General features: G+C 37.4%; 1 protein-coding gene across 1 annotated transcript in view; it reads left to right on the top strand.

Annotated features, from left to right (window-relative positions):
• Positions 1-8,974: 8,974 nt before the first annotated feature.
• The window catches only part of LOC127656101 (synaptic vesicle glycoprotein 2A-like), a 50,985-nt gene continuing 41,264 nt past the window's right edge, over positions 8,975-18,695 (top strand). Inside the window, exon 1 of the mRNA XM_052144278.1 lies at positions 8,975-9,073. The gene's annotated coding sequence lies outside the window, so the exon portion shown is untranslated. The remainder of the gene's footprint in view (positions 9,074-18,695) is intronic.

Below are 18,695 nucleotides of genomic sequence, written 5' to 3'. Positions count from 1 at the left end.
TCTTAATTTATGTTCAGCAGAAGAAAGTCATTCACATCTGGGATGACATGAGGGTGAGTAAATGATGAGAGAATTTTCATTTTGGGGTGAATTATTATTTTAATGACACAATCATTCCTAAAGGCCTCCCTTTTCAACCAGGTGCTGCTTTTGACTTCCAAAGGGCGAACAGTGGGTCATGCCTTGGCAGCTGTACGCTGGGACGAAGCCTCCAAAATGACGGAGGGTTTTACACATGGGGCAGGGATATTCGGCCAGACCTTCTATATCCTCAAAAGCCAGGTTGACTATCTGATCAGAGCAGGGGTCGCAGTAGAGGTGGCCACAGGAGAGACGCTTCAATCTGGCCTCATAGGAAATGCAGCACTGGCAGTGAGGAAGATCATAGCCCAGAGAAAGGCTACCGGTAAGGGAGCTGCTCTCCATGCTGGCTGCCTGACTGGAGCTGAGCTTTGTGGATGACCTGCAAGACAATAAGAAAGAAAAATCACAAATGAGATCTCTTTAATATCTAAATGGTTTCTTCTGTTCCTGTAGCTCAACTGGAAGAGCATGGTGCTAAAATTCCCAGGCAATCCTATAAAAATGTTTAGCTTGAATTTTAAAGTTGCTTTTGATAGGAGCATCAGGCAAATGCATAAATGAAAATGTTTTAGACGGTAATTTAGGTCAAATTAATGTGTTTGCTAAGGTCTCTTGCTCTGCCCAGGTCTCTTGACAGATTTTTTTTTTGTTTCCTAAAACCCCAGTAATCTGACATGTAATCTTTTTTTTTTTTTTATGTTTTCCAAGATACATATGCAATCAAACGTCACATTTAATCACAAACTCTCTTCTTAGTTAGGTTCGATCAGCAGCATTTTTGGCATAATGTTCACTACCACAAAACATTTCAACTCAAATTTAATCTCATTAAAAAAAGATTTTGAAAAAACAATGAGGCACTTAAAGGAAGAGAATGGGGATCATTTTTAGAGGGTTTAAATGCATTTAAACATTTATATTAAAATATATTAATTGAGCTGTAAAGATGTTTAAATTGTAATTTTTACATCCGTTTTAGGTTAACGCAGTTTTGTTGTCATGCAACAAATTTGTAAAATTGGATATAAATTTACACCGAAAAGTTTAGTATGTGATTTTATCGCACTAAAATCATGTTAACACATTGTTGACGTCTCGTGGCTATACTTTTGAAACGTTTGAGTATTTACAAATTGGCTCCATTCACTTCCATAGTAAGTGCCTCACTGTAACTCAGATCAACTCATCTCTCAAAAATCAAGGTTCCAGTGAAACAGTTAAAATGGACGTTAATGGAGCCGGTTTTGGAGGGTTTGTTGGCAGAAATGTAAAGCTTATCATTTTAGAAAAGCACTTACATTAAATCTTTTGTTAAAAGATTTGGGTTAAAAGACCTCTGAGGGGCTTATAGTGATGTAGATGTGTTGGCATAGATTCAAGGGGGGGATCAAAACAATAATCAAAACAAACAAGTACAAACCCTCCAGTATTTATATATGATCAATGGAAACACGTAAATGCTTCACATTGCAACCCTAAAAGTTCACCCTTGGATATGTGTAGATATAGGGGCAATAGTACAGAGCAAAATTGGTCAACTGATGCAAATATTTTGGAGACGGCAAGATACTTTTTTTTGTTGTTGTTGATGCAAATTAATATAATGGTTCTTCAAAATAACCACTTCCGAAAAGGTTTAATTTACTTTTAATTTCAATCCCATTTGATATTTCATAACAGCTCATGTGTTCTACAATCAAATTTAACCATTTTAATAAAACTGAAAATAAGCCCTCTTTTTGCCTGGTAAAAATGTTCACAATTTGAATTCCCTAAAGGAATTTTGGGAGAAACATCTGAGATGATGTGTATACTTAAATGAATGGGAGCTGCCATCTGAGCAATAAAATGTACCTCTGGAGGAACATTTAAGGTAAGTATGCCATGCACATATTTTGAGGAAGGTTACATAACCTGATGCCGTGACCCTATTCACAACAGGCTAGCCTACTTCATCATTTTAATGTTATGTTCAGGTATCAATACTTCACCAGTTTGTGTGCATTGCTATGAGCAGTCTATGTGCTACATAAAGCCTTCAGTCATAATGCATGAGCTTTGAAAAGATGCTGTTCGAACCACGTATTGCCATGGCAACCCATTTACAGGCTCCTATTGTTTGCTCCACCAACGCTTCTTTCATAAACCCATTCAGTCCAGCTGTGCATAAACAAGCATGGACGTTATACAGAAAATGCGCAAACAGTGACACAGTTTTCGCAAATCTTAACCTACCTTTGCGAAGTGGCGGGCGAACCTTTAAAGCAATCGAAGCTGAAAGTCGCGATGATTTTCCAACACATGTTATTACCTCTCATGGTAAATGGTCGGAGTGATGTGACATCTGGAATCACCGTTCATGGTTTTTAAACATGCTTGCTTCACGTTCGCGAATTAAAGTGCGCGAGGCAAATAAATGGGTCATAAAATGCAGTTCACCACGCGATCGGGGTTTTAACGTTTTCGAGGTGGGAAGGTGAACGACACATAAATAGGATGCGATTGCTCTCGATGGTCAGCGCAAATTAGATGCAGATAGAAACTGCTCGAGAGAGAAAGATAAATATTCACATCACGCGCAAGCAAACACTGCGACCATTGCGCGCGCGACTCTCGTTGTTTGAATCTCTTTAAGATTCAATCAAGTTTAAACCAAAACACCTGAGCTCGTCTGACGAGGACTTACTATTCCAGGTTCACTTCTAACGCAACGTCATTTTGACACACATACATGTGCACATATCTGAAAATGCACGTTTTTATTAGCAGTCATATTTTTGTTTAGTTAATTTTGTTAATACATTGTAATAAATGCGCTTAAGATCGGTTACTTTACTACAGGCTTTAATGTTTAACAACTCATTAAAAGTAATATTTCGGGTTCAATACAAGCTAAGCTTTTGGGGCAAAATGTTGATACACACACATTAAATATAAATATTTATATTTATTAATATAGGCACATACATATATATATATATATATATTATTATTATTATTTTTTTTTTATTATTTTTAAAGGATGGACAAGTCAAAAATAATGAAAGAATCAAAGATGTAGTAAAGTGGAAGCTGGCCAACACTGTGTATATTGTTTAATACGGATGTGCCAACTGTCATTTCTGTCCCATCTTTCTTACAGAATTTGTATCTGTTTCATATGCTGCAAATTATTTAGATAATATACCACTCTAAACTGAAGATTTCCCACCTGGTAAATTATTCAGGGGCATCCTGTACACAGCTTAAATAGTGCAGTAAATAATAACAGGTGTTATTTAGACATGTTGTGTTTTGCTATTAAGCAGACTGATTTAAGTAAAGATAATGATCTTGATTTACTGTACAAACAAGCCCTGCATACGAGAGCTGGGACCAGACAATGAAAATATATTTTTGTTTTCTTGTATTGTTTTGTAAATTTGCATAAACATTAGAACCAGAGAGATTTCTGAGGGATTTTACTTGATCATAGTCAATTATGATTAGTTTATGAAAGAGGTATTTCTGAAAAAAGAAAGTGTATTTTGCAGAGGAGTAACAGAGATGGCCTAGATGTTCCACAGAACAGAACAATCCAATTTGCTTTCCTGTCAAGACTGCAGTGTCACACTTTTTTTAGGGCACTAAGAGAAATGACAGTCTGCAGGGAGCAGTTAACAATAGTACAGCCTCTTTCTTTAGATTGATGGGAGGAATGAAGACCAAAGCGCAAATTAACATGTTGTAGTTTTTCTGTTTTGATAGCTGAAAGGTGCCGTTTTCTCACAAGGCAGAGAGGTGTAATTTAGTGTTAACCCTGAAGTAATAATTAGTTGTGACAGGGTTAGGAATGAAATAAAACATATAATGATGGTTAATTGGCTTGACGAAGCCAACATATACAAACTTTTTTAAACCCTTAACCCTAATTCCTAACCACTAACTCATCCTAGAGCTTTCAAGCTACATCCATCAAACTTGGTACAGACCTTCAGACTGTTCTGGAATAGTGTGCTGTGACTTTTCTACCTGATCGGATGTACGGTTTTCACAGAGCCATAAGAAGCACAATGTTGTTGATGGATTTGTTTACAAATTGACAAAATTCTTAGGCACTTAAAAAAAACCAGAACTATTCTGCTTGTTTGGCCTGTATCATGTTAATCAATGGTATAAGTTTGGGGCAGGGCTATGTTTGGTCAAACTATGTTGAGGGCATAAATGTAATAAATGGTCCTAAATGTAAAGCCCCTAAATGTAATAACTATTGGTCCTAAATGTAACAAATGCTGTAAATGTAATACAAATGTGGTCCTAAATGTAATTAAAATTCTTAATGTAGCAATTTGTGGCCCTAAATAAAGACTAATATAGAGTTTAATTGACAACAAGCCATGAAACGATACTGAACCATATGTAAAGTAAATAAACTAATGTCATTAGACTAACTATAATTAGTTAATACAAACAGTATGTCTACATACACTCACCTAAAGGATTATTAGGAACACCTGTTCAATTTCTCATTAATGCAATTATCTAATCAACCAATCACATGGCAGTTGCTTCAATGCATTTAGGGGTGTGGTCCTGGTCAAGACAATCTCCTGAACTCCAAACTGAATGTCAGAATGGGAAAGAAAGGTGATTTAAGCAATTTTGAGCGTGGCATGGTTGTTGGTGCCAGACGGGCCGGTCTGAGTATTTCACAATCTGCTCAGTTACTGGGATTTTCACGCACAACCATTTCTAGGGTTTACAAAGAATGGTGTGAAAAGGGAAAAACATCCAGTGTGTGGCAGTCCTGTGGGCGAAAATGCCTTGTTGATGCTTGAGGTCAGAGGAGAATGGGCCGACTGATTCAAGCTGATAGAAGAGCAACTTTGCCTGAAATAACCACTCGTTACAACCGAGGTATGCAGCCAAGCATTTGTGAAGCCACAACATGCACAACCTTGAGGCGGATGGGCTACAACAGCAGAAGACCCCACCGGGTACCACTCATCTCCACTACAAATAGGAAAAAGAGGCTACAATTTGCAAGAGCTCACCAAAATTGGACAGTTGAAGACTGGAAAAATGTTGCCTGGACTGATGAGTCTCGATTTCTGTTGAGACATTCAGATGGTAGAGTCAGAATTTGGCGTAAACAGAATGAGAACATGGATCCATCATGCCTTGTTACCACTGTGCAGGCTGGTGGTGGTGGTGTAATGGTGTTTGGGATGTTTTCTTGGCACACTTTAGGCCCCTTAGTGCCAATTGGGCATCGTTTAAATGCCACGGCCTACCTGAGCATTGTTTCTGACCATGTCCATCCCTTTATGGTCACCATGTACCCATCCTCTGATGGCTACTTCCAGCAGGATAATGCACCATGTCACAAAGCTCGAATCATTTCAAATTGGTTTCTTGAACATGACAATGAGTTCACTGTACTAAAATGGCCCCCACAGTCACCAGATTTCAACCCAATAGAGCATCTTTGGGATGTGGTGGAGCGGGAGCTGCGTGCCCTGGATGTGCATCCCACAAATCTCCATCAACTGCAAGATGCTATCCTATCAATATGGGCCAACATTTCGAAAGAATGCTTTCAGCACCTTGTTGAATCAATGCCACGTAGAATTAAGGCAGTTCTGAAGGCGAAAGGGGGTCAAACACAGTATTAGTATGGTGTTCCTAATAATCCTTTAGGTGAGTGTATATACTTATATATATAAATGTAAACTTAAAATGGCTTCCCAAAAATGTACCAAGCACTTTTCCAAATTCATGGAAAGAAATTAAAAACTAAACCGGTCATAGACTTCTTTGTGTCTTGTTCTTTTGAACCTGTGGCAGTAAGTCATACTCACTATAATATCCTGTTGTTTCTGTATTTAGACTTGCATCATGATTATGGCATTTCATGTTTTAATTTTTAAAAAGTGGGAATAATCGTTTATTAAAAATGTATAACATGTGTCCAAGTTAAAAAACTCACTATTTAGCAAGTATTGCATGCCAGTCTAACTTATTATGGCTCTTGTTACAACTGCATATCACTGATTTAAAATGCATGTTGAAATGAATTATAAGTAGCCTAATCAATAAACCTTTTTATAACCCCTTAACATAGTTAAGTGTAACGTAAGGTGTTACCATTATTATATTTAATCTAATTTAATTTATAATTAAATTACATTTAGTAAGAACAGTTTTTAAATGACCAAATTTTATTAGGCCTTTATTACATTAATGACCAATTATTACATTTGTGCCCTCAAGACATCATGGCAGAAGAAAGGAGATTTAGGAGACCATTTTTGCAATTCTGTTGGTACCACCAGTGCCACAGAAGTTACACACTTTAAAGGGATAGTTCACCCAAAAATGGAAATTCTTTCACCATTCACTCAAACTCATGCCAACCCAGATGTGTATGACTTTCGTTCGTCTGCAAACTATTTTAGAAGAATATTTCAGCTTTGTAGTTCCTCACAATGCAAGTGATTGGGTACCAAAATGTTGACATTTCAAAATGCACTTAAACAGCATAAAAGTTATCCATAAGACTCCATTGGTTAAATCCATTTCTTCAGAAGTGATATGAGAGGTGTGGAAGAGAAACAGATCAATATTTAAGTCCTTGCCCAATAGGTGGCGATATGCACGAAGAATGTAAATAATCGAAAACAAAAGAAGAATGTGAAAGTGAAAGTGGTGATTTACAGTAAAAAAGGGCTTAAATATTGACTTGTTTCTCTCCCAAACTTATCATACTGCTTCTGAAGGCATGGATTTAACCACTGGACTCTGGATTACTTTTATGCTGTCTTTGTTTGCTTTTGGAACTTTAACTTTCACCATTCACTTGCATTGTGAGGACGTGGTGAGATATTCTGCTAAAAATCTTTGTGTTCAGCAGAAGACAGAAATTTCCTTTTTTCGGTTAAACTATGCCAATAAATGTAGCTTTTTAAATAATTTATGTAGGTTTTGGGATATCAGTTTCCAAAATAGGATAGCCTAGACTGAGAAACAGCAAGCACAGATGGTTGAGCAAAGTGACATTAAACACAAATACATTTTGTCTTGTTTAACCGGGCCATAGAGACATTTTAAAACAGAAACTATTTGTTAATGCGAGACTAAGTTGATTATTGTTCTTAAATGGATGTTAGTTTTGTGGTGCATTTGCTATTTAACGAGGAATGTATACATCAGTAGATGCTCTTGTTGTACTCATGACGACTCCTAGCCTTATTTGATAACCAGTCACATCGTCATACAGCCTGTTGCTAAGCACTGCATAGTTCATTAGTACCGCGAAGAGTCCTAGTGCAGGTTTTCATATAGAATACCTGGTAATTCCAAAACATGCAGACACTGGAAATTAATTAAATACAATTATGCTGAACTAGACTTGTCCTGTTTTGCAGTGCTCATGTTCCATCTTTAGACATTATTCAAATGAGGTGTAAACAACAGCTTTTATAAATGATGACTCTTAACAGATCTGCAGCTAATGCAACCATAGCACCAGGCTATTTGGAAACCGTTGACATTTGCTTGCCAACAAATCTAAGCAGCCTATGAACTAATGTCACTCTGCTGCTCTTTGTAAATAATAAATGTCACTAGTAGTATTTATTTAACACTTTTGTCTTTATACTACTCTTGATGCCGCCGTTTTATAAAAGCAATTAGCCACTCGAGGGCGCTTCACGTCCTCCTCCAAAACAAAAACCTTGGTAAAATTGTGAAATCACCTCTCCTCTAGGTTTATACTGTAGCTTTATTATATATGTTATTGCCTTAAATCTTTGTCTTATTTGTATTCAATAGAGTGTGATTATGTTCTGATAACACCATGGTGCACTAGTTACCTCTAACAGACGGTTGTTATTTGACAAGATAAGAGAAAATAAAAAAATCAATTTCGCGCACGTGTAAGGGCACGTGTGCAAACATGCACAGACCAGTGATTTCACGCAGTACGTGTTCTAATAAACAGTATATTTGTGCGTAGTATGACATTAGTTCAAAAAGTAACATGGATACTACCTGGGCATTTATGTACCATCAATTAATTAAAGAAGAATAAAAACACGGGCATTAACCACTAAACTATTTTTAAATCAACTTGAATTAAACATTAATATTATGATCATTAAAAAAAATAAAAATAAAAATTCAATTACAGTAAATTACAGCAAAACGATTAATTTCGGATCCCGAGTCCATTAGAGAGTGGTGTGCGCGAGATAAAGGGGAGTACGCTTCAAATCCTACTATAGTGAAGAATTTGTTCATGAATATTAATTACGTAAAATCACGTAAGCCTGAATAATTATCTGGAAGGCAGCCGAACGGTGAGTGAGTGGGAAGCTAGGGAATCCTACAATGGGAAGGGCTTATTCAGGCAGAACGTATGCTTGCTTTAATAGTCGGTCTCGTTGCGTTTATGTAATTTGACGTTGTTTTTAACCTGAAACGGCGTCTAAATAAGGCGGCGCTGCTGCGCGAGAGTCTGCCTCTCAAATACGTCCGTCAAGCGCATGTTTACGTAGAAAAACAACTGGAAAAACTGCGCAGACGGACGCAAAAACGTGTTCGGCGTCAATGGCCCTTATGTATATTAATTTTGTGACGTATTGTAAATGATTGGCTGAAAGGCAGAGGCTGGTAAGTGTGCGCTAGTCAGACAGTATACGAACGAATCCTACTATGGAGAAGGATTGGCCTATAAATATTAAGTAGACGCTCCATGGAGGTTACCATGCAGCGTCAGTGTTATGTAATTAATATTCATGAGCGAAGTCTTCCTCATAGTAGAAATCGATATTTGTTGCCTGTGTAGTAAGGTTCTACCCTTTTACACGTCACGCGCGCCTCTTTTTCAGGGTGAAGATACAGGCAATGTCATAAAGCCTTCTGCATCACCACGTCTAAAATTTCACCGTATTTTCTAAAAAATATTCTAGGCAGTACTTGGAAAAATAATTAGAGCAGAATCGCACCGGTAAGTGATGTTTAATGATATTTATATATATATTTTGGAGCTAATTTTAAAATGGTCTCTTATCAATAGCCTGTGATTTAAAGATGCTCACCCATGTTGAACATTAGACATGGGAAGCGTTTATGTAGGCTATGTATGCGTAAGTGTTTTAATGTTATCTGTTGCGTTTTTTCCCTATCTGTAGCCAATTTCAGGGATGGAATTCAGTCATTAAAAACTGTGCGAGCACATCAATGATGAATGCAAACATAATATTAATAAAAAATGCATTTTTAACTATAGCATCCGACGTAAATGGTATACAAATATTTTTAAAGAAGTATTTTATTATTCCACACGGCCTATGCATCATCTTAATACATTAAAAATATATATTTTTTGCACGTAGCAAATATTTTTCGGTGAAACATCTGTCGCTCAGGATGGTGAAGTAGACTCTTGTTTATTTACATTAACGTTCTTGGGTTAAAGAAACGATTTAAAGAGTAACTGATAAAATACATATTCCCACAGAGACATCAACGTACCCTAAAAGCCTCGCCCCTTCACCTGATAGCCATCGGAATAAGATTGGGCTTTTCCATATTCCTATCAGTCTGATTTTGGTGCTGGTATCAGGGTTTCACATTTTCTGCATTTGATTCATCATGAAAATTATAGATTTAAATGGGGTTTGTTACGCGTGATGTCTTGAAGCATCAAAATGACCTTGCAGCATGAAGAATGGAAACCTGGTACGGGCGTGTGCGCGTGCGTGAATATGAATCTCCACGATGATTTGGCCCATTGCTGATTCCATTCAGTCTTGTCACGACTGCATGTGTCCTTTTGGTTTGAACGATCAAATTGGCTGGATTCACAGTGATGCTCTCTCAGTATGACTGTACATGCGTCCATATTAGTGCTGCTCTTTCAGTGAAATAATAACTGAACCTGAACTGAAAATAGCCATCCCTGTTGAGTGTATGTATTGATGCTTTATGCAACATGCACCATTTTTAGAGCTTTATGTTTTGTAGAATTTGTAGTATATGCGTTTGGTTTATACAATATGTAGAGCTTTATGTTGATAGTATTTAAAGTGTACAGTATGTATGTGATTGATAGTGTATGTATGTAGGCATGTTACGATATGATACAAAGCCTCACTATAGCCTAGCATACGATGTTTCTTCAAATAATAATAATAATAATAAAAAAAACAGCACCCACAATTATTTTAATATTAATAAATGACACAACAGTGTTTGACACTTGCAACAAAAAAAGTAGAGCTCTATAATAAAGTAACTTAAACAACCGCACTGCATTTATTTTGATCGATTGTAATGAGAAAAACTCATTGTAACTCTTGAACAATTTGAGTTTTTCTTAAAGGGTAACTAAACACCTGCTCAGAGTCTGACTCCACCCACTAGAAATATTTGAAAATGCTGGAAAAGTGGGCAGACCCCGTCGGGGATAGAGGGAACAGGGCTGAGCGGGGGGGGGGGGGGGGGGTTGTGGAGTGGTAGTGGTGGTTGCACCTGAGACTCGTAGTGACGGATTAATTGACAGCTGTTGTCAGACTCTGTTATTATTATTCCTCAAACGGTCGCAAGACGACATGTACATGAATCTGGCGTGGTGAGCTGTCACCGCTTACGTCACGAAGTACCGCAAACAGCCAATAGGAAAATCCAACTGCAGTAGCCACCGTTCAACCTGAAGAGGGCAGCACTCAGACGTTTTTACACCATATATTGTAGAATTAAAACACTTTATACACAAATGTCAAAAAAATTACATGAATCAATGACCAGTACTAATAAAGCCCCATGCTTACAGATCATTAACTAAAAAAAGTTGGTTTAGGGTTTAGTTACCCTTTAAGAAAAATGTGTTTGTCTTCGCTCAAGTAATTTATATTTGTGCAACACTTCTCACAATTCACATAGTTTCAAATCGGCTTTATAGAAAATCATGCCTTAAGACTGTAGAAAACTTGAGATGCACCTGACTTAATGATAAATGTAAATAATCCAATAGTGTTTAGCAGCTTGAGCAAAAAACGATCGGCAAATGTAATTCTTTTTATTTGTTTTGGCCTCTTCTGTCGGTTTCAAGTTGCATGTAAACTATGCCACTGTTATTACCGGCTTATAAAATGTGCGCAAGTGCAGTACTCATAACTGTTTTAAACACCCGTAGTATGTAGAGCTATATGTTTTGTAGCAGCCTATTGACAATCCAGTATGTTTAGAGCTTTATGTAGTATTGCTAGTATATGTAAACCATGATAGTATAGGTAGAGTTTTATACTTGGTAGCATTGATTGACTGTAGAGAGCTTTATATTTGGTAGTATTTATAGTAGGCCTATATGCGGATTGGTATGTTTGGTAAGATTTATATAGTATCTGCTGAGCTTCATGTTGGTAGTACTGAAAGAAGAAAACCCTATTTAGTTCTATTCCAGTACTTTATTTGGTATGGTAGGTGGTAGCACTACAGTGTTGTTTTCTCAACTGGATAGTTCACCCAAAAAGGAAAATCTCTTATCATTTACTCGCCCTCATGCCATCCCAGATGTGTATGACTTTCTTTCTTCTAAAGATTTTTAGAAGAATATTTCAGCTCTGTAGGTCCTCATGACGCAAGTAAATAGGAAACAACATTTTGAAGCTACAAAAAGCACATAAAAGTTACCCATAAGACTCCAGTGGTTAAATTCATATATATATATATATATATATATATATGTTCAGAAGCTATATGATAGGTGTGAGTGAGAAACAGATCAATATTTAAGTTCTTTTTTTTTTAACTATTCATTCTCCTCCCTGCCCAGTAGGTGTCGATATGATCCAAGAACGAGAATTGCCATAAACAAAATAAGTATGTGAAATAGTGGAGAGTGATAGTAAAAAATGACTTGAATATTGATCTGTTTCTCACCCACATATATATTGATTAAACCACTGGAGTCGTATAGGTTACTTTTATGCTACCTTTATGTGCTTTTTGGTGCTTCAATGTTTTGGACCCATTTCACTTACATTGTATGGACCTACATAGCTGAGATATTCTTCTAAAAATCTTCATTTGTGTTCTGCAGAAGAAAGAAAGTCATACACATCTGGGATGGCATGAGGGTGTGTAAAAGATGAGAGAATTTTCATTTTGGGCGAAATATTCCTTAACATTTTTGGCCTGTCATGTATTCAACAGATCCAATCCATTAGAATCCATTATTAGAACAATAAAATAACTCTTATACCTCTTTGTTCATGTTTAAAACATAATAAGCAAAACATTAATCTGATGACAAAATAAGGTGGATAAGTGGCAAAATATCGGTATCTGTATTTGCTTAAAGTTTTAGGTTAAAATCAGCATTGGTCAAAAACATTTCATGGTTTATCCTTAATTGATAATCAATTTATAGATTTTTCCTGTGTCCTAAATTACGCTTTTCATCCAGTTAGTCTTTTGTAGAATCAAAACAAATGCCAGTAATGGCATAATCCCCTGTAAGTTTCCAATATTCTGATTGGAAAACAGCACAGACAAAAGTACTAAAGTACTAAAATTTGTTGGTGTCTCTTATAAATTCTGCAATGTTATTTTTTATACAAATACTTCCTTAAATTACAGCACAAGCATAGCACTTTCAATACGACCATAAAAGTTACTGCATAACAGGCATGACCCTGGTGTGTTCAAGACAAATGCCAATGTATATAAAATGAGGGCAGCAAAATTAAAGCAGAACTTTAGAGATTTGTTCTTTACACAGAGAGGTAGATCCATGCATAAATATATGATTTTCATCTACTCGTGTTTGAACAAAAATCTATAAATGACTCTCCCAGCGTGTATCGACACATAGATGGGTAAAGGCCACCAACCTCTTTGAAGTGTAACAAATAACAATGCCCTGTTGATGTGGGTTGATGTGTGATTAAATGTTCTCAATGTTAGTTCAAAATATCCTTACTTTCAAGATAATGCAAATAGAGGAAATGGTTTCTTTCAAACTGCATTATGCTGTGAGTGTAGAGTCCACATATATAACTGAATCATAATCTCACCCATTAATCCTTACTGTAAAACATGAGCTCTTAAAGAGGGAATTCTCTTTACCCCTGGGTTTTACAATGTACACTGCATGCAGAATCCGCCATGACTGTTCCTCTGCTATTTAAACCTGTTAAGATGCATGTCCCATCAATTCAATTATGAACTTAATATGATCAGTGATATAACTTATATTTTGAACTTAATTTAGAATGTGAAATACATGGCAAATCTCAGATTGGGATTGTCAACATGAATTCACATTCACAGATCATTTCAATCAACCTGGCCTTGCTGAATCAAGTTACTTTACCTACATTTTTGCAAAATAATTTTTACATGCCTCGTTGTAAATATTGCAGCTGTTTCCTGGTGAATCTAGTCTAGAATACTAGAGGCGCTACAACAATTACTTTTATGAACCGCAGTAAAACAGCAGATTATCAGTTTATAAACACTTATTTTTCACCCTGTTGCTCACATTATCCTGTCTTATGACAACTAAATACTTAGTAGTCATAAGACTGTTGCGCATGACTTAAGTAGGCGATATATTTTTATGTTTACTTCATGTAAAAGCATGTTAATGTTGAAGCCAATAAATATCTATGAATTTGCAAAAAACCTGCATTTCCACAGGAATCACATAGTAAGCATTTTGCTACTGCTCTGCCAACATAAACAAAACAAGACATTGTTTATTAAACACATAAAAAAATTATAAATGTTCCTTAGCTTGATATAAAACTGGCAATCTGGAATAAACTTCACATTTTGCAGGCCAAATTGTTTTATTTTGTTAAGTGTACCCATGGGTGGAGAGTGCATGCATACCCAGTGTTATTCTGCTAATAAAGTCCTGTAGGCTTATCAACTTTGTAACAGCTCGAATAAGCCAATTGAAAGACACAAAGTTAGTTCTAAATAAAAATAAACTCTAGGAACACAGTACTTTGGGTGGCATTGTTGAACTCATGAATATTAATTATTTTATGCACAATAAAAAATTATATATATAACAACTATTTTCATAAACAGTCATTCTTAATGACCAATTCAAGCACTCAAATAGATATTTCACATAATATAGTAATTTCATCTCTACATCTGCCATATCAGTCTTGGGATTTTGTTAGTCAGTAGATGAACACATAGATCACTAGTGGTTACTTTTTGCATCTAGCTTTTAGAGGTTTTGGTTTCTAATTCACCCAAATATAACTTTTTATTGTAATAAACAAGATTGTATCTGTATGTCAGTGGATGTTTGTTACACTTTACAAGAGTAATGGAAACACAGACACATGTATTGACCGTTCTGTATTGGAAAAAACAGTGAACTCCGATGTTCAGACAGCAACACCAACCAACTCTCAACTCCAGCAGCGGGAATCTGCATGAGAGCATTGGTGACCAAGATGGCAAAGCTCATGAAGACCCAATCGCACAACACAGCCATGAAGACCTCCATATATATATATATATAGGAAGGAAACGCATTGTGTGCCAATACTCCCCTTTAACAATCAGCTCACCTTGTTACCCCTAACCTGAGTGCTATTAAGAGAGCGGGAGATAAAGACAAAACACACACTTTACATGCACACAAACAATACGGCCGAGAAGGCCATCACAATGGGGGACATATTTTCCTTTTCTAATTCCTGGAAAAGAGCTTGAGCTGTAGAAAAAACTGCCGACACTAAACGACACCGATAACAATGAACATTTACCTTAACATTTTAAATAACTCATTTCAGCGCCAGATCGCCAATCAAAACATACACAGATCAGATGAAATACAAACTACTACTCAAGAACTGGAGATGTTTAATCTGGGTTATACACTTACCTGATGCAAGCCTGGTTCCAGATCAAAATCACTGAGGGTGCTTCTGAAAATAGTGGGGGTGCTCTGTATAAAGTGGAGATGTATCATAATTACACATTTTATAAATGTATTAAATCATGTTTAAATGCTACTAAACAGTTTTTTTTATGTCGAACTTCATCACAAAAACCCATATTTCACTGTTTTGGCCCTGGCACAAAATGACCAGCTAACATAATTTTACTAATCATATCAGCAGCACCTGGGAATGTGTGAACGAGTACTAGTCGGATGTAATCACTATCATTCTGATTGCTATAAAAGGAGGGAAGAAATGGTTCGCAATGGTTACCTCTAAAGAAAGACGTGCAGCCATCATTGCCTTCCATCAAAATGGCCTCACATGCAAGGATATTTCTGCAAAGAATATTGCAACTGAAAGAACCATTTACTGGATCATCAAGAACTACAAGGAGAGAGGTTCAACTGCAGTGGAGAAGACTTCAGGACGTTCCAGAGTGTTCAGCAAGCACCAGGACCGTCTCCTCCTGAGGAGTCAGCTATGGAATCGTGTCACCACCAGTGCAGAGCTTGCTCAATATTGGCAGCAGGTTGGTGTGAGTGAATCTGCACGCACAGTAAGTTGACTTTTCTCTGGGACATCTGGAAAATCGATAGTCTGGAGAAGAAAAGGTGAACGCTACCATGAGTCCTGTGTTGTGCCAACAGTGAAGCATCCTGAGACCATCCATGTGTGGGGCTGCTTTTTATCCAAGGGAGTGGGCTCTCTCACAATTCTGCCCCAAAACACTGCAATGAATAAAGAATGGTATCAAAACATCCTACAAGAGCAACTTCTCCCAACAATCCAGGAGCAATTTGGTGATGATCCCTGCATTTTCCCTCATGAATGGAGCACCATTTCACAAGAGAAGAGTGATAATGAAGTGGCTCGGAGATGGATCTGTGGCCAGGCAACTCCCCGGATCTTAATCCCATAGAGAACCTGTGGTCAATCCTCAAAAAGGCAAGTGGACAAGCAGAAGCCCACAAATTGTGATCAACTCCGAGCACTAATAAGGCAAGAATGGATCGCCATCAGTCAGGATTTTGCCCAGAAGCTGATATCCAACATGCCAGAGCGAATTTAAGAGGTTGACTATTTGCATATATTGAATGTTTTTGGAACATTAGAATCTATAATTTCCGAATATTTTAAAGGCATATTTTACTGTTGGCCATAAAGTGGACACATTTGTTTATTCTCAGAACATTATCAACATGTTTACACGCTCATGGTGTGAGTCTCGTCAATGGTTTGTTTGGCATCCCATTTAGCACACAACTGAATAAAACAGGCTGCATGACACTGATTAATGATTACTGCCAGAGTAACATTCACACACAGGTGTGAGGGACTTCCGCATTTTACAAATAACACAAAGAACCAAATTTGCTCGTGTATACCCTCCGCGTGCGAAAGATACTAAGATCTATTGGGATCTTACTAGAGTTAATCACTGAAAAGGTTTGCTCGCAGACTTGGCACCAAACAGCACACTCAGCCTCACGAATGGACACAGAGTGGCTACATCACCCTTTTGAATATTGCACTATTGAGATTTCTTTAACGTTTTTTTTTTTTGTGTTTTTTTTAAAGAGGAGAAAGTGCACGGACTTGCATGCATGATTGCCAAATTGCATTAAGTATTTTCTATTTGTGCAACAATAAATCTCTGATTGGGGTGTTGCATCTATTATCTGGCAACCCTGAGCATATGAAATGCTTGTGGATGCACGATAGGTCCCAAATCCAAATAAATGTTCATGAAAATTCGACCCACGGGCAGTAGTTTGCCCTGGTCTGGAATTGAGGGTGATCTAAGGTTCATTTGAGGGTGCTTATTACCATCAAGCACCCCCGTAGAACCGGACCTGACCTGACGACAGCTATTTCAGAAAGTGCTGAGGACATGTCTCAACTGAAGGCAATATATTGGATAATCGTTCAGTGAAGACTTGAAAAAAAAGAGAAATTCATCTCTTACCTCTTTTATTCTCCATGTAGTTGTCCATATTGTCATACTGTTGTTGTGGTTGAGGAAATAAGCTAAAAACCTAAGCCCACGTGTACCCAAACACTGCACATGCGCTGCAGCAGCAAGTACGTGATTAGCTGCTGCTGTAACCCATCAGACCATTGGCTGCTTCTTAAACCTAATGCAACTCATGCAACTGACCACTGATATACTTTAATGTGATTGGCTGCCGCTGTAATCAATCACACGATCACACAATGTAGTCATTTGTGTGTCCAGTGAGAGTTGAGGCAGTTTGACATGAATAAACCCCTACACAATGTCAACGTCTTACATTTATATTTTATACATTTGTATACTTGTACTGGGGTTGCAAAGCCTTTTCTTAAGGTGACGTTTGCCACCCTGGTAGACCGCCCCTGGTGAAATGCTCTCATTCAGTCTTCTATCCGGTGAGCACTTCACATCACCAGCTTGTGCACATCTCCTGAGCTGGTGGTATTGTTTAAAATAAACTGTTGCATGCCGGACTGTTATTGTTGTAACATGATGGCGTGTAACAATAAAACAAACTGGTCTGGGTTTCCCAAAAGCAGACAGAGCATTCTCCATAGCTGCCCCCTCCCTCTAGAACTCTCTCCCCAAACATATTTGAGACTGTTCCGATTTGTCCATGTTCAAATCACTACTCAAAACTCATCTTTTCAGGATTGCTTTTAATGTGTGATTAATGTGTGTTATAGATTTTATTGTATTGATTGTATGACTATTTTAAACTCATGTAAAGCATCTTTGAATACCCTGAAATGCGCTCTATAAATTACATTTATTATTATTATTAGTATAAATAAACACCGTAAAAAAATACCAAATATTGGCAGATTTATTGGCTGTGGCCATATATTGTTCGACCACTAATTTAAAACTTGATAGAGCATGAACTGTAAAACCTAATTGTTTGCGAGAAAATTTACTCGCTTTTAGCGCCACACATTGGACATTTCACCTCAGAACTGCCACGATACGTGTCATGAAATCAGGCTGATTATACTTCAGTTGATTTTATCCATTGGGAATAGATTGGATTGTGAAAAGTCGCCATATTAGAATGGCGCAAGATGGTTGGAGGGGAGGGGTTGAAAAAATAGGGCTTGTTGACGGATGATAAAATAAGTAGTTTCAGAGGCGGAGAAAATTATTGCATCTTGACAAAAGATTACAAAGACAAAAAATTTTGCACTGCACTGTTGAATCACACACAATAAGACCAGGAACATCCATAGAAAGTAAAAAGGGTCCATTTTGATTTCATGTTGACTTTAATGAAGATGATTTCTCTGATGATGCCAGATTGACAACCTCCCTCCAAATGTGGCTCATTCCAGTTTGCTCTGGATTATTTGGGGCTAAAATGGAGGCAGGTCAAAGAGGATGCTGGGTGATGCTGATGTAGCAGAGGGCAGGGGTGACGGTGGCCATGGTGACCGTGCACACTGAGAGATTTGTTCCAGGGCTAATGTGACTCACAGTGGCTCTCACCTTTCCAGAGAGACTGCCTTTGAGATGCTTCTAACCATCTGCTTACATCCTTCTCTCCTCTTCCTGTTTCACCACACTCACTTTCAGATCCATTGACTCAAGGCTTATACTGTCACTCACTGTCTGATATAAACCAGATGTAGTGAAGTTTGGCC

This window comes from Xyrauchen texanus, chromosome 15 (assembly GCF_025860055.1).
Source record: "Xyrauchen texanus isolate HMW12.3.18 chromosome 15, RBS_HiC_50CHRs, whole genome shotgun sequence".
NCBI classification, from domain to species: Eukaryota; Metazoa; Chordata; class Actinopteri; order Cypriniformes; family Catostomidae; genus Xyrauchen; species Xyrauchen texanus.
This window is presented reverse-complemented; position numbering and strand designations above follow the sequence as displayed.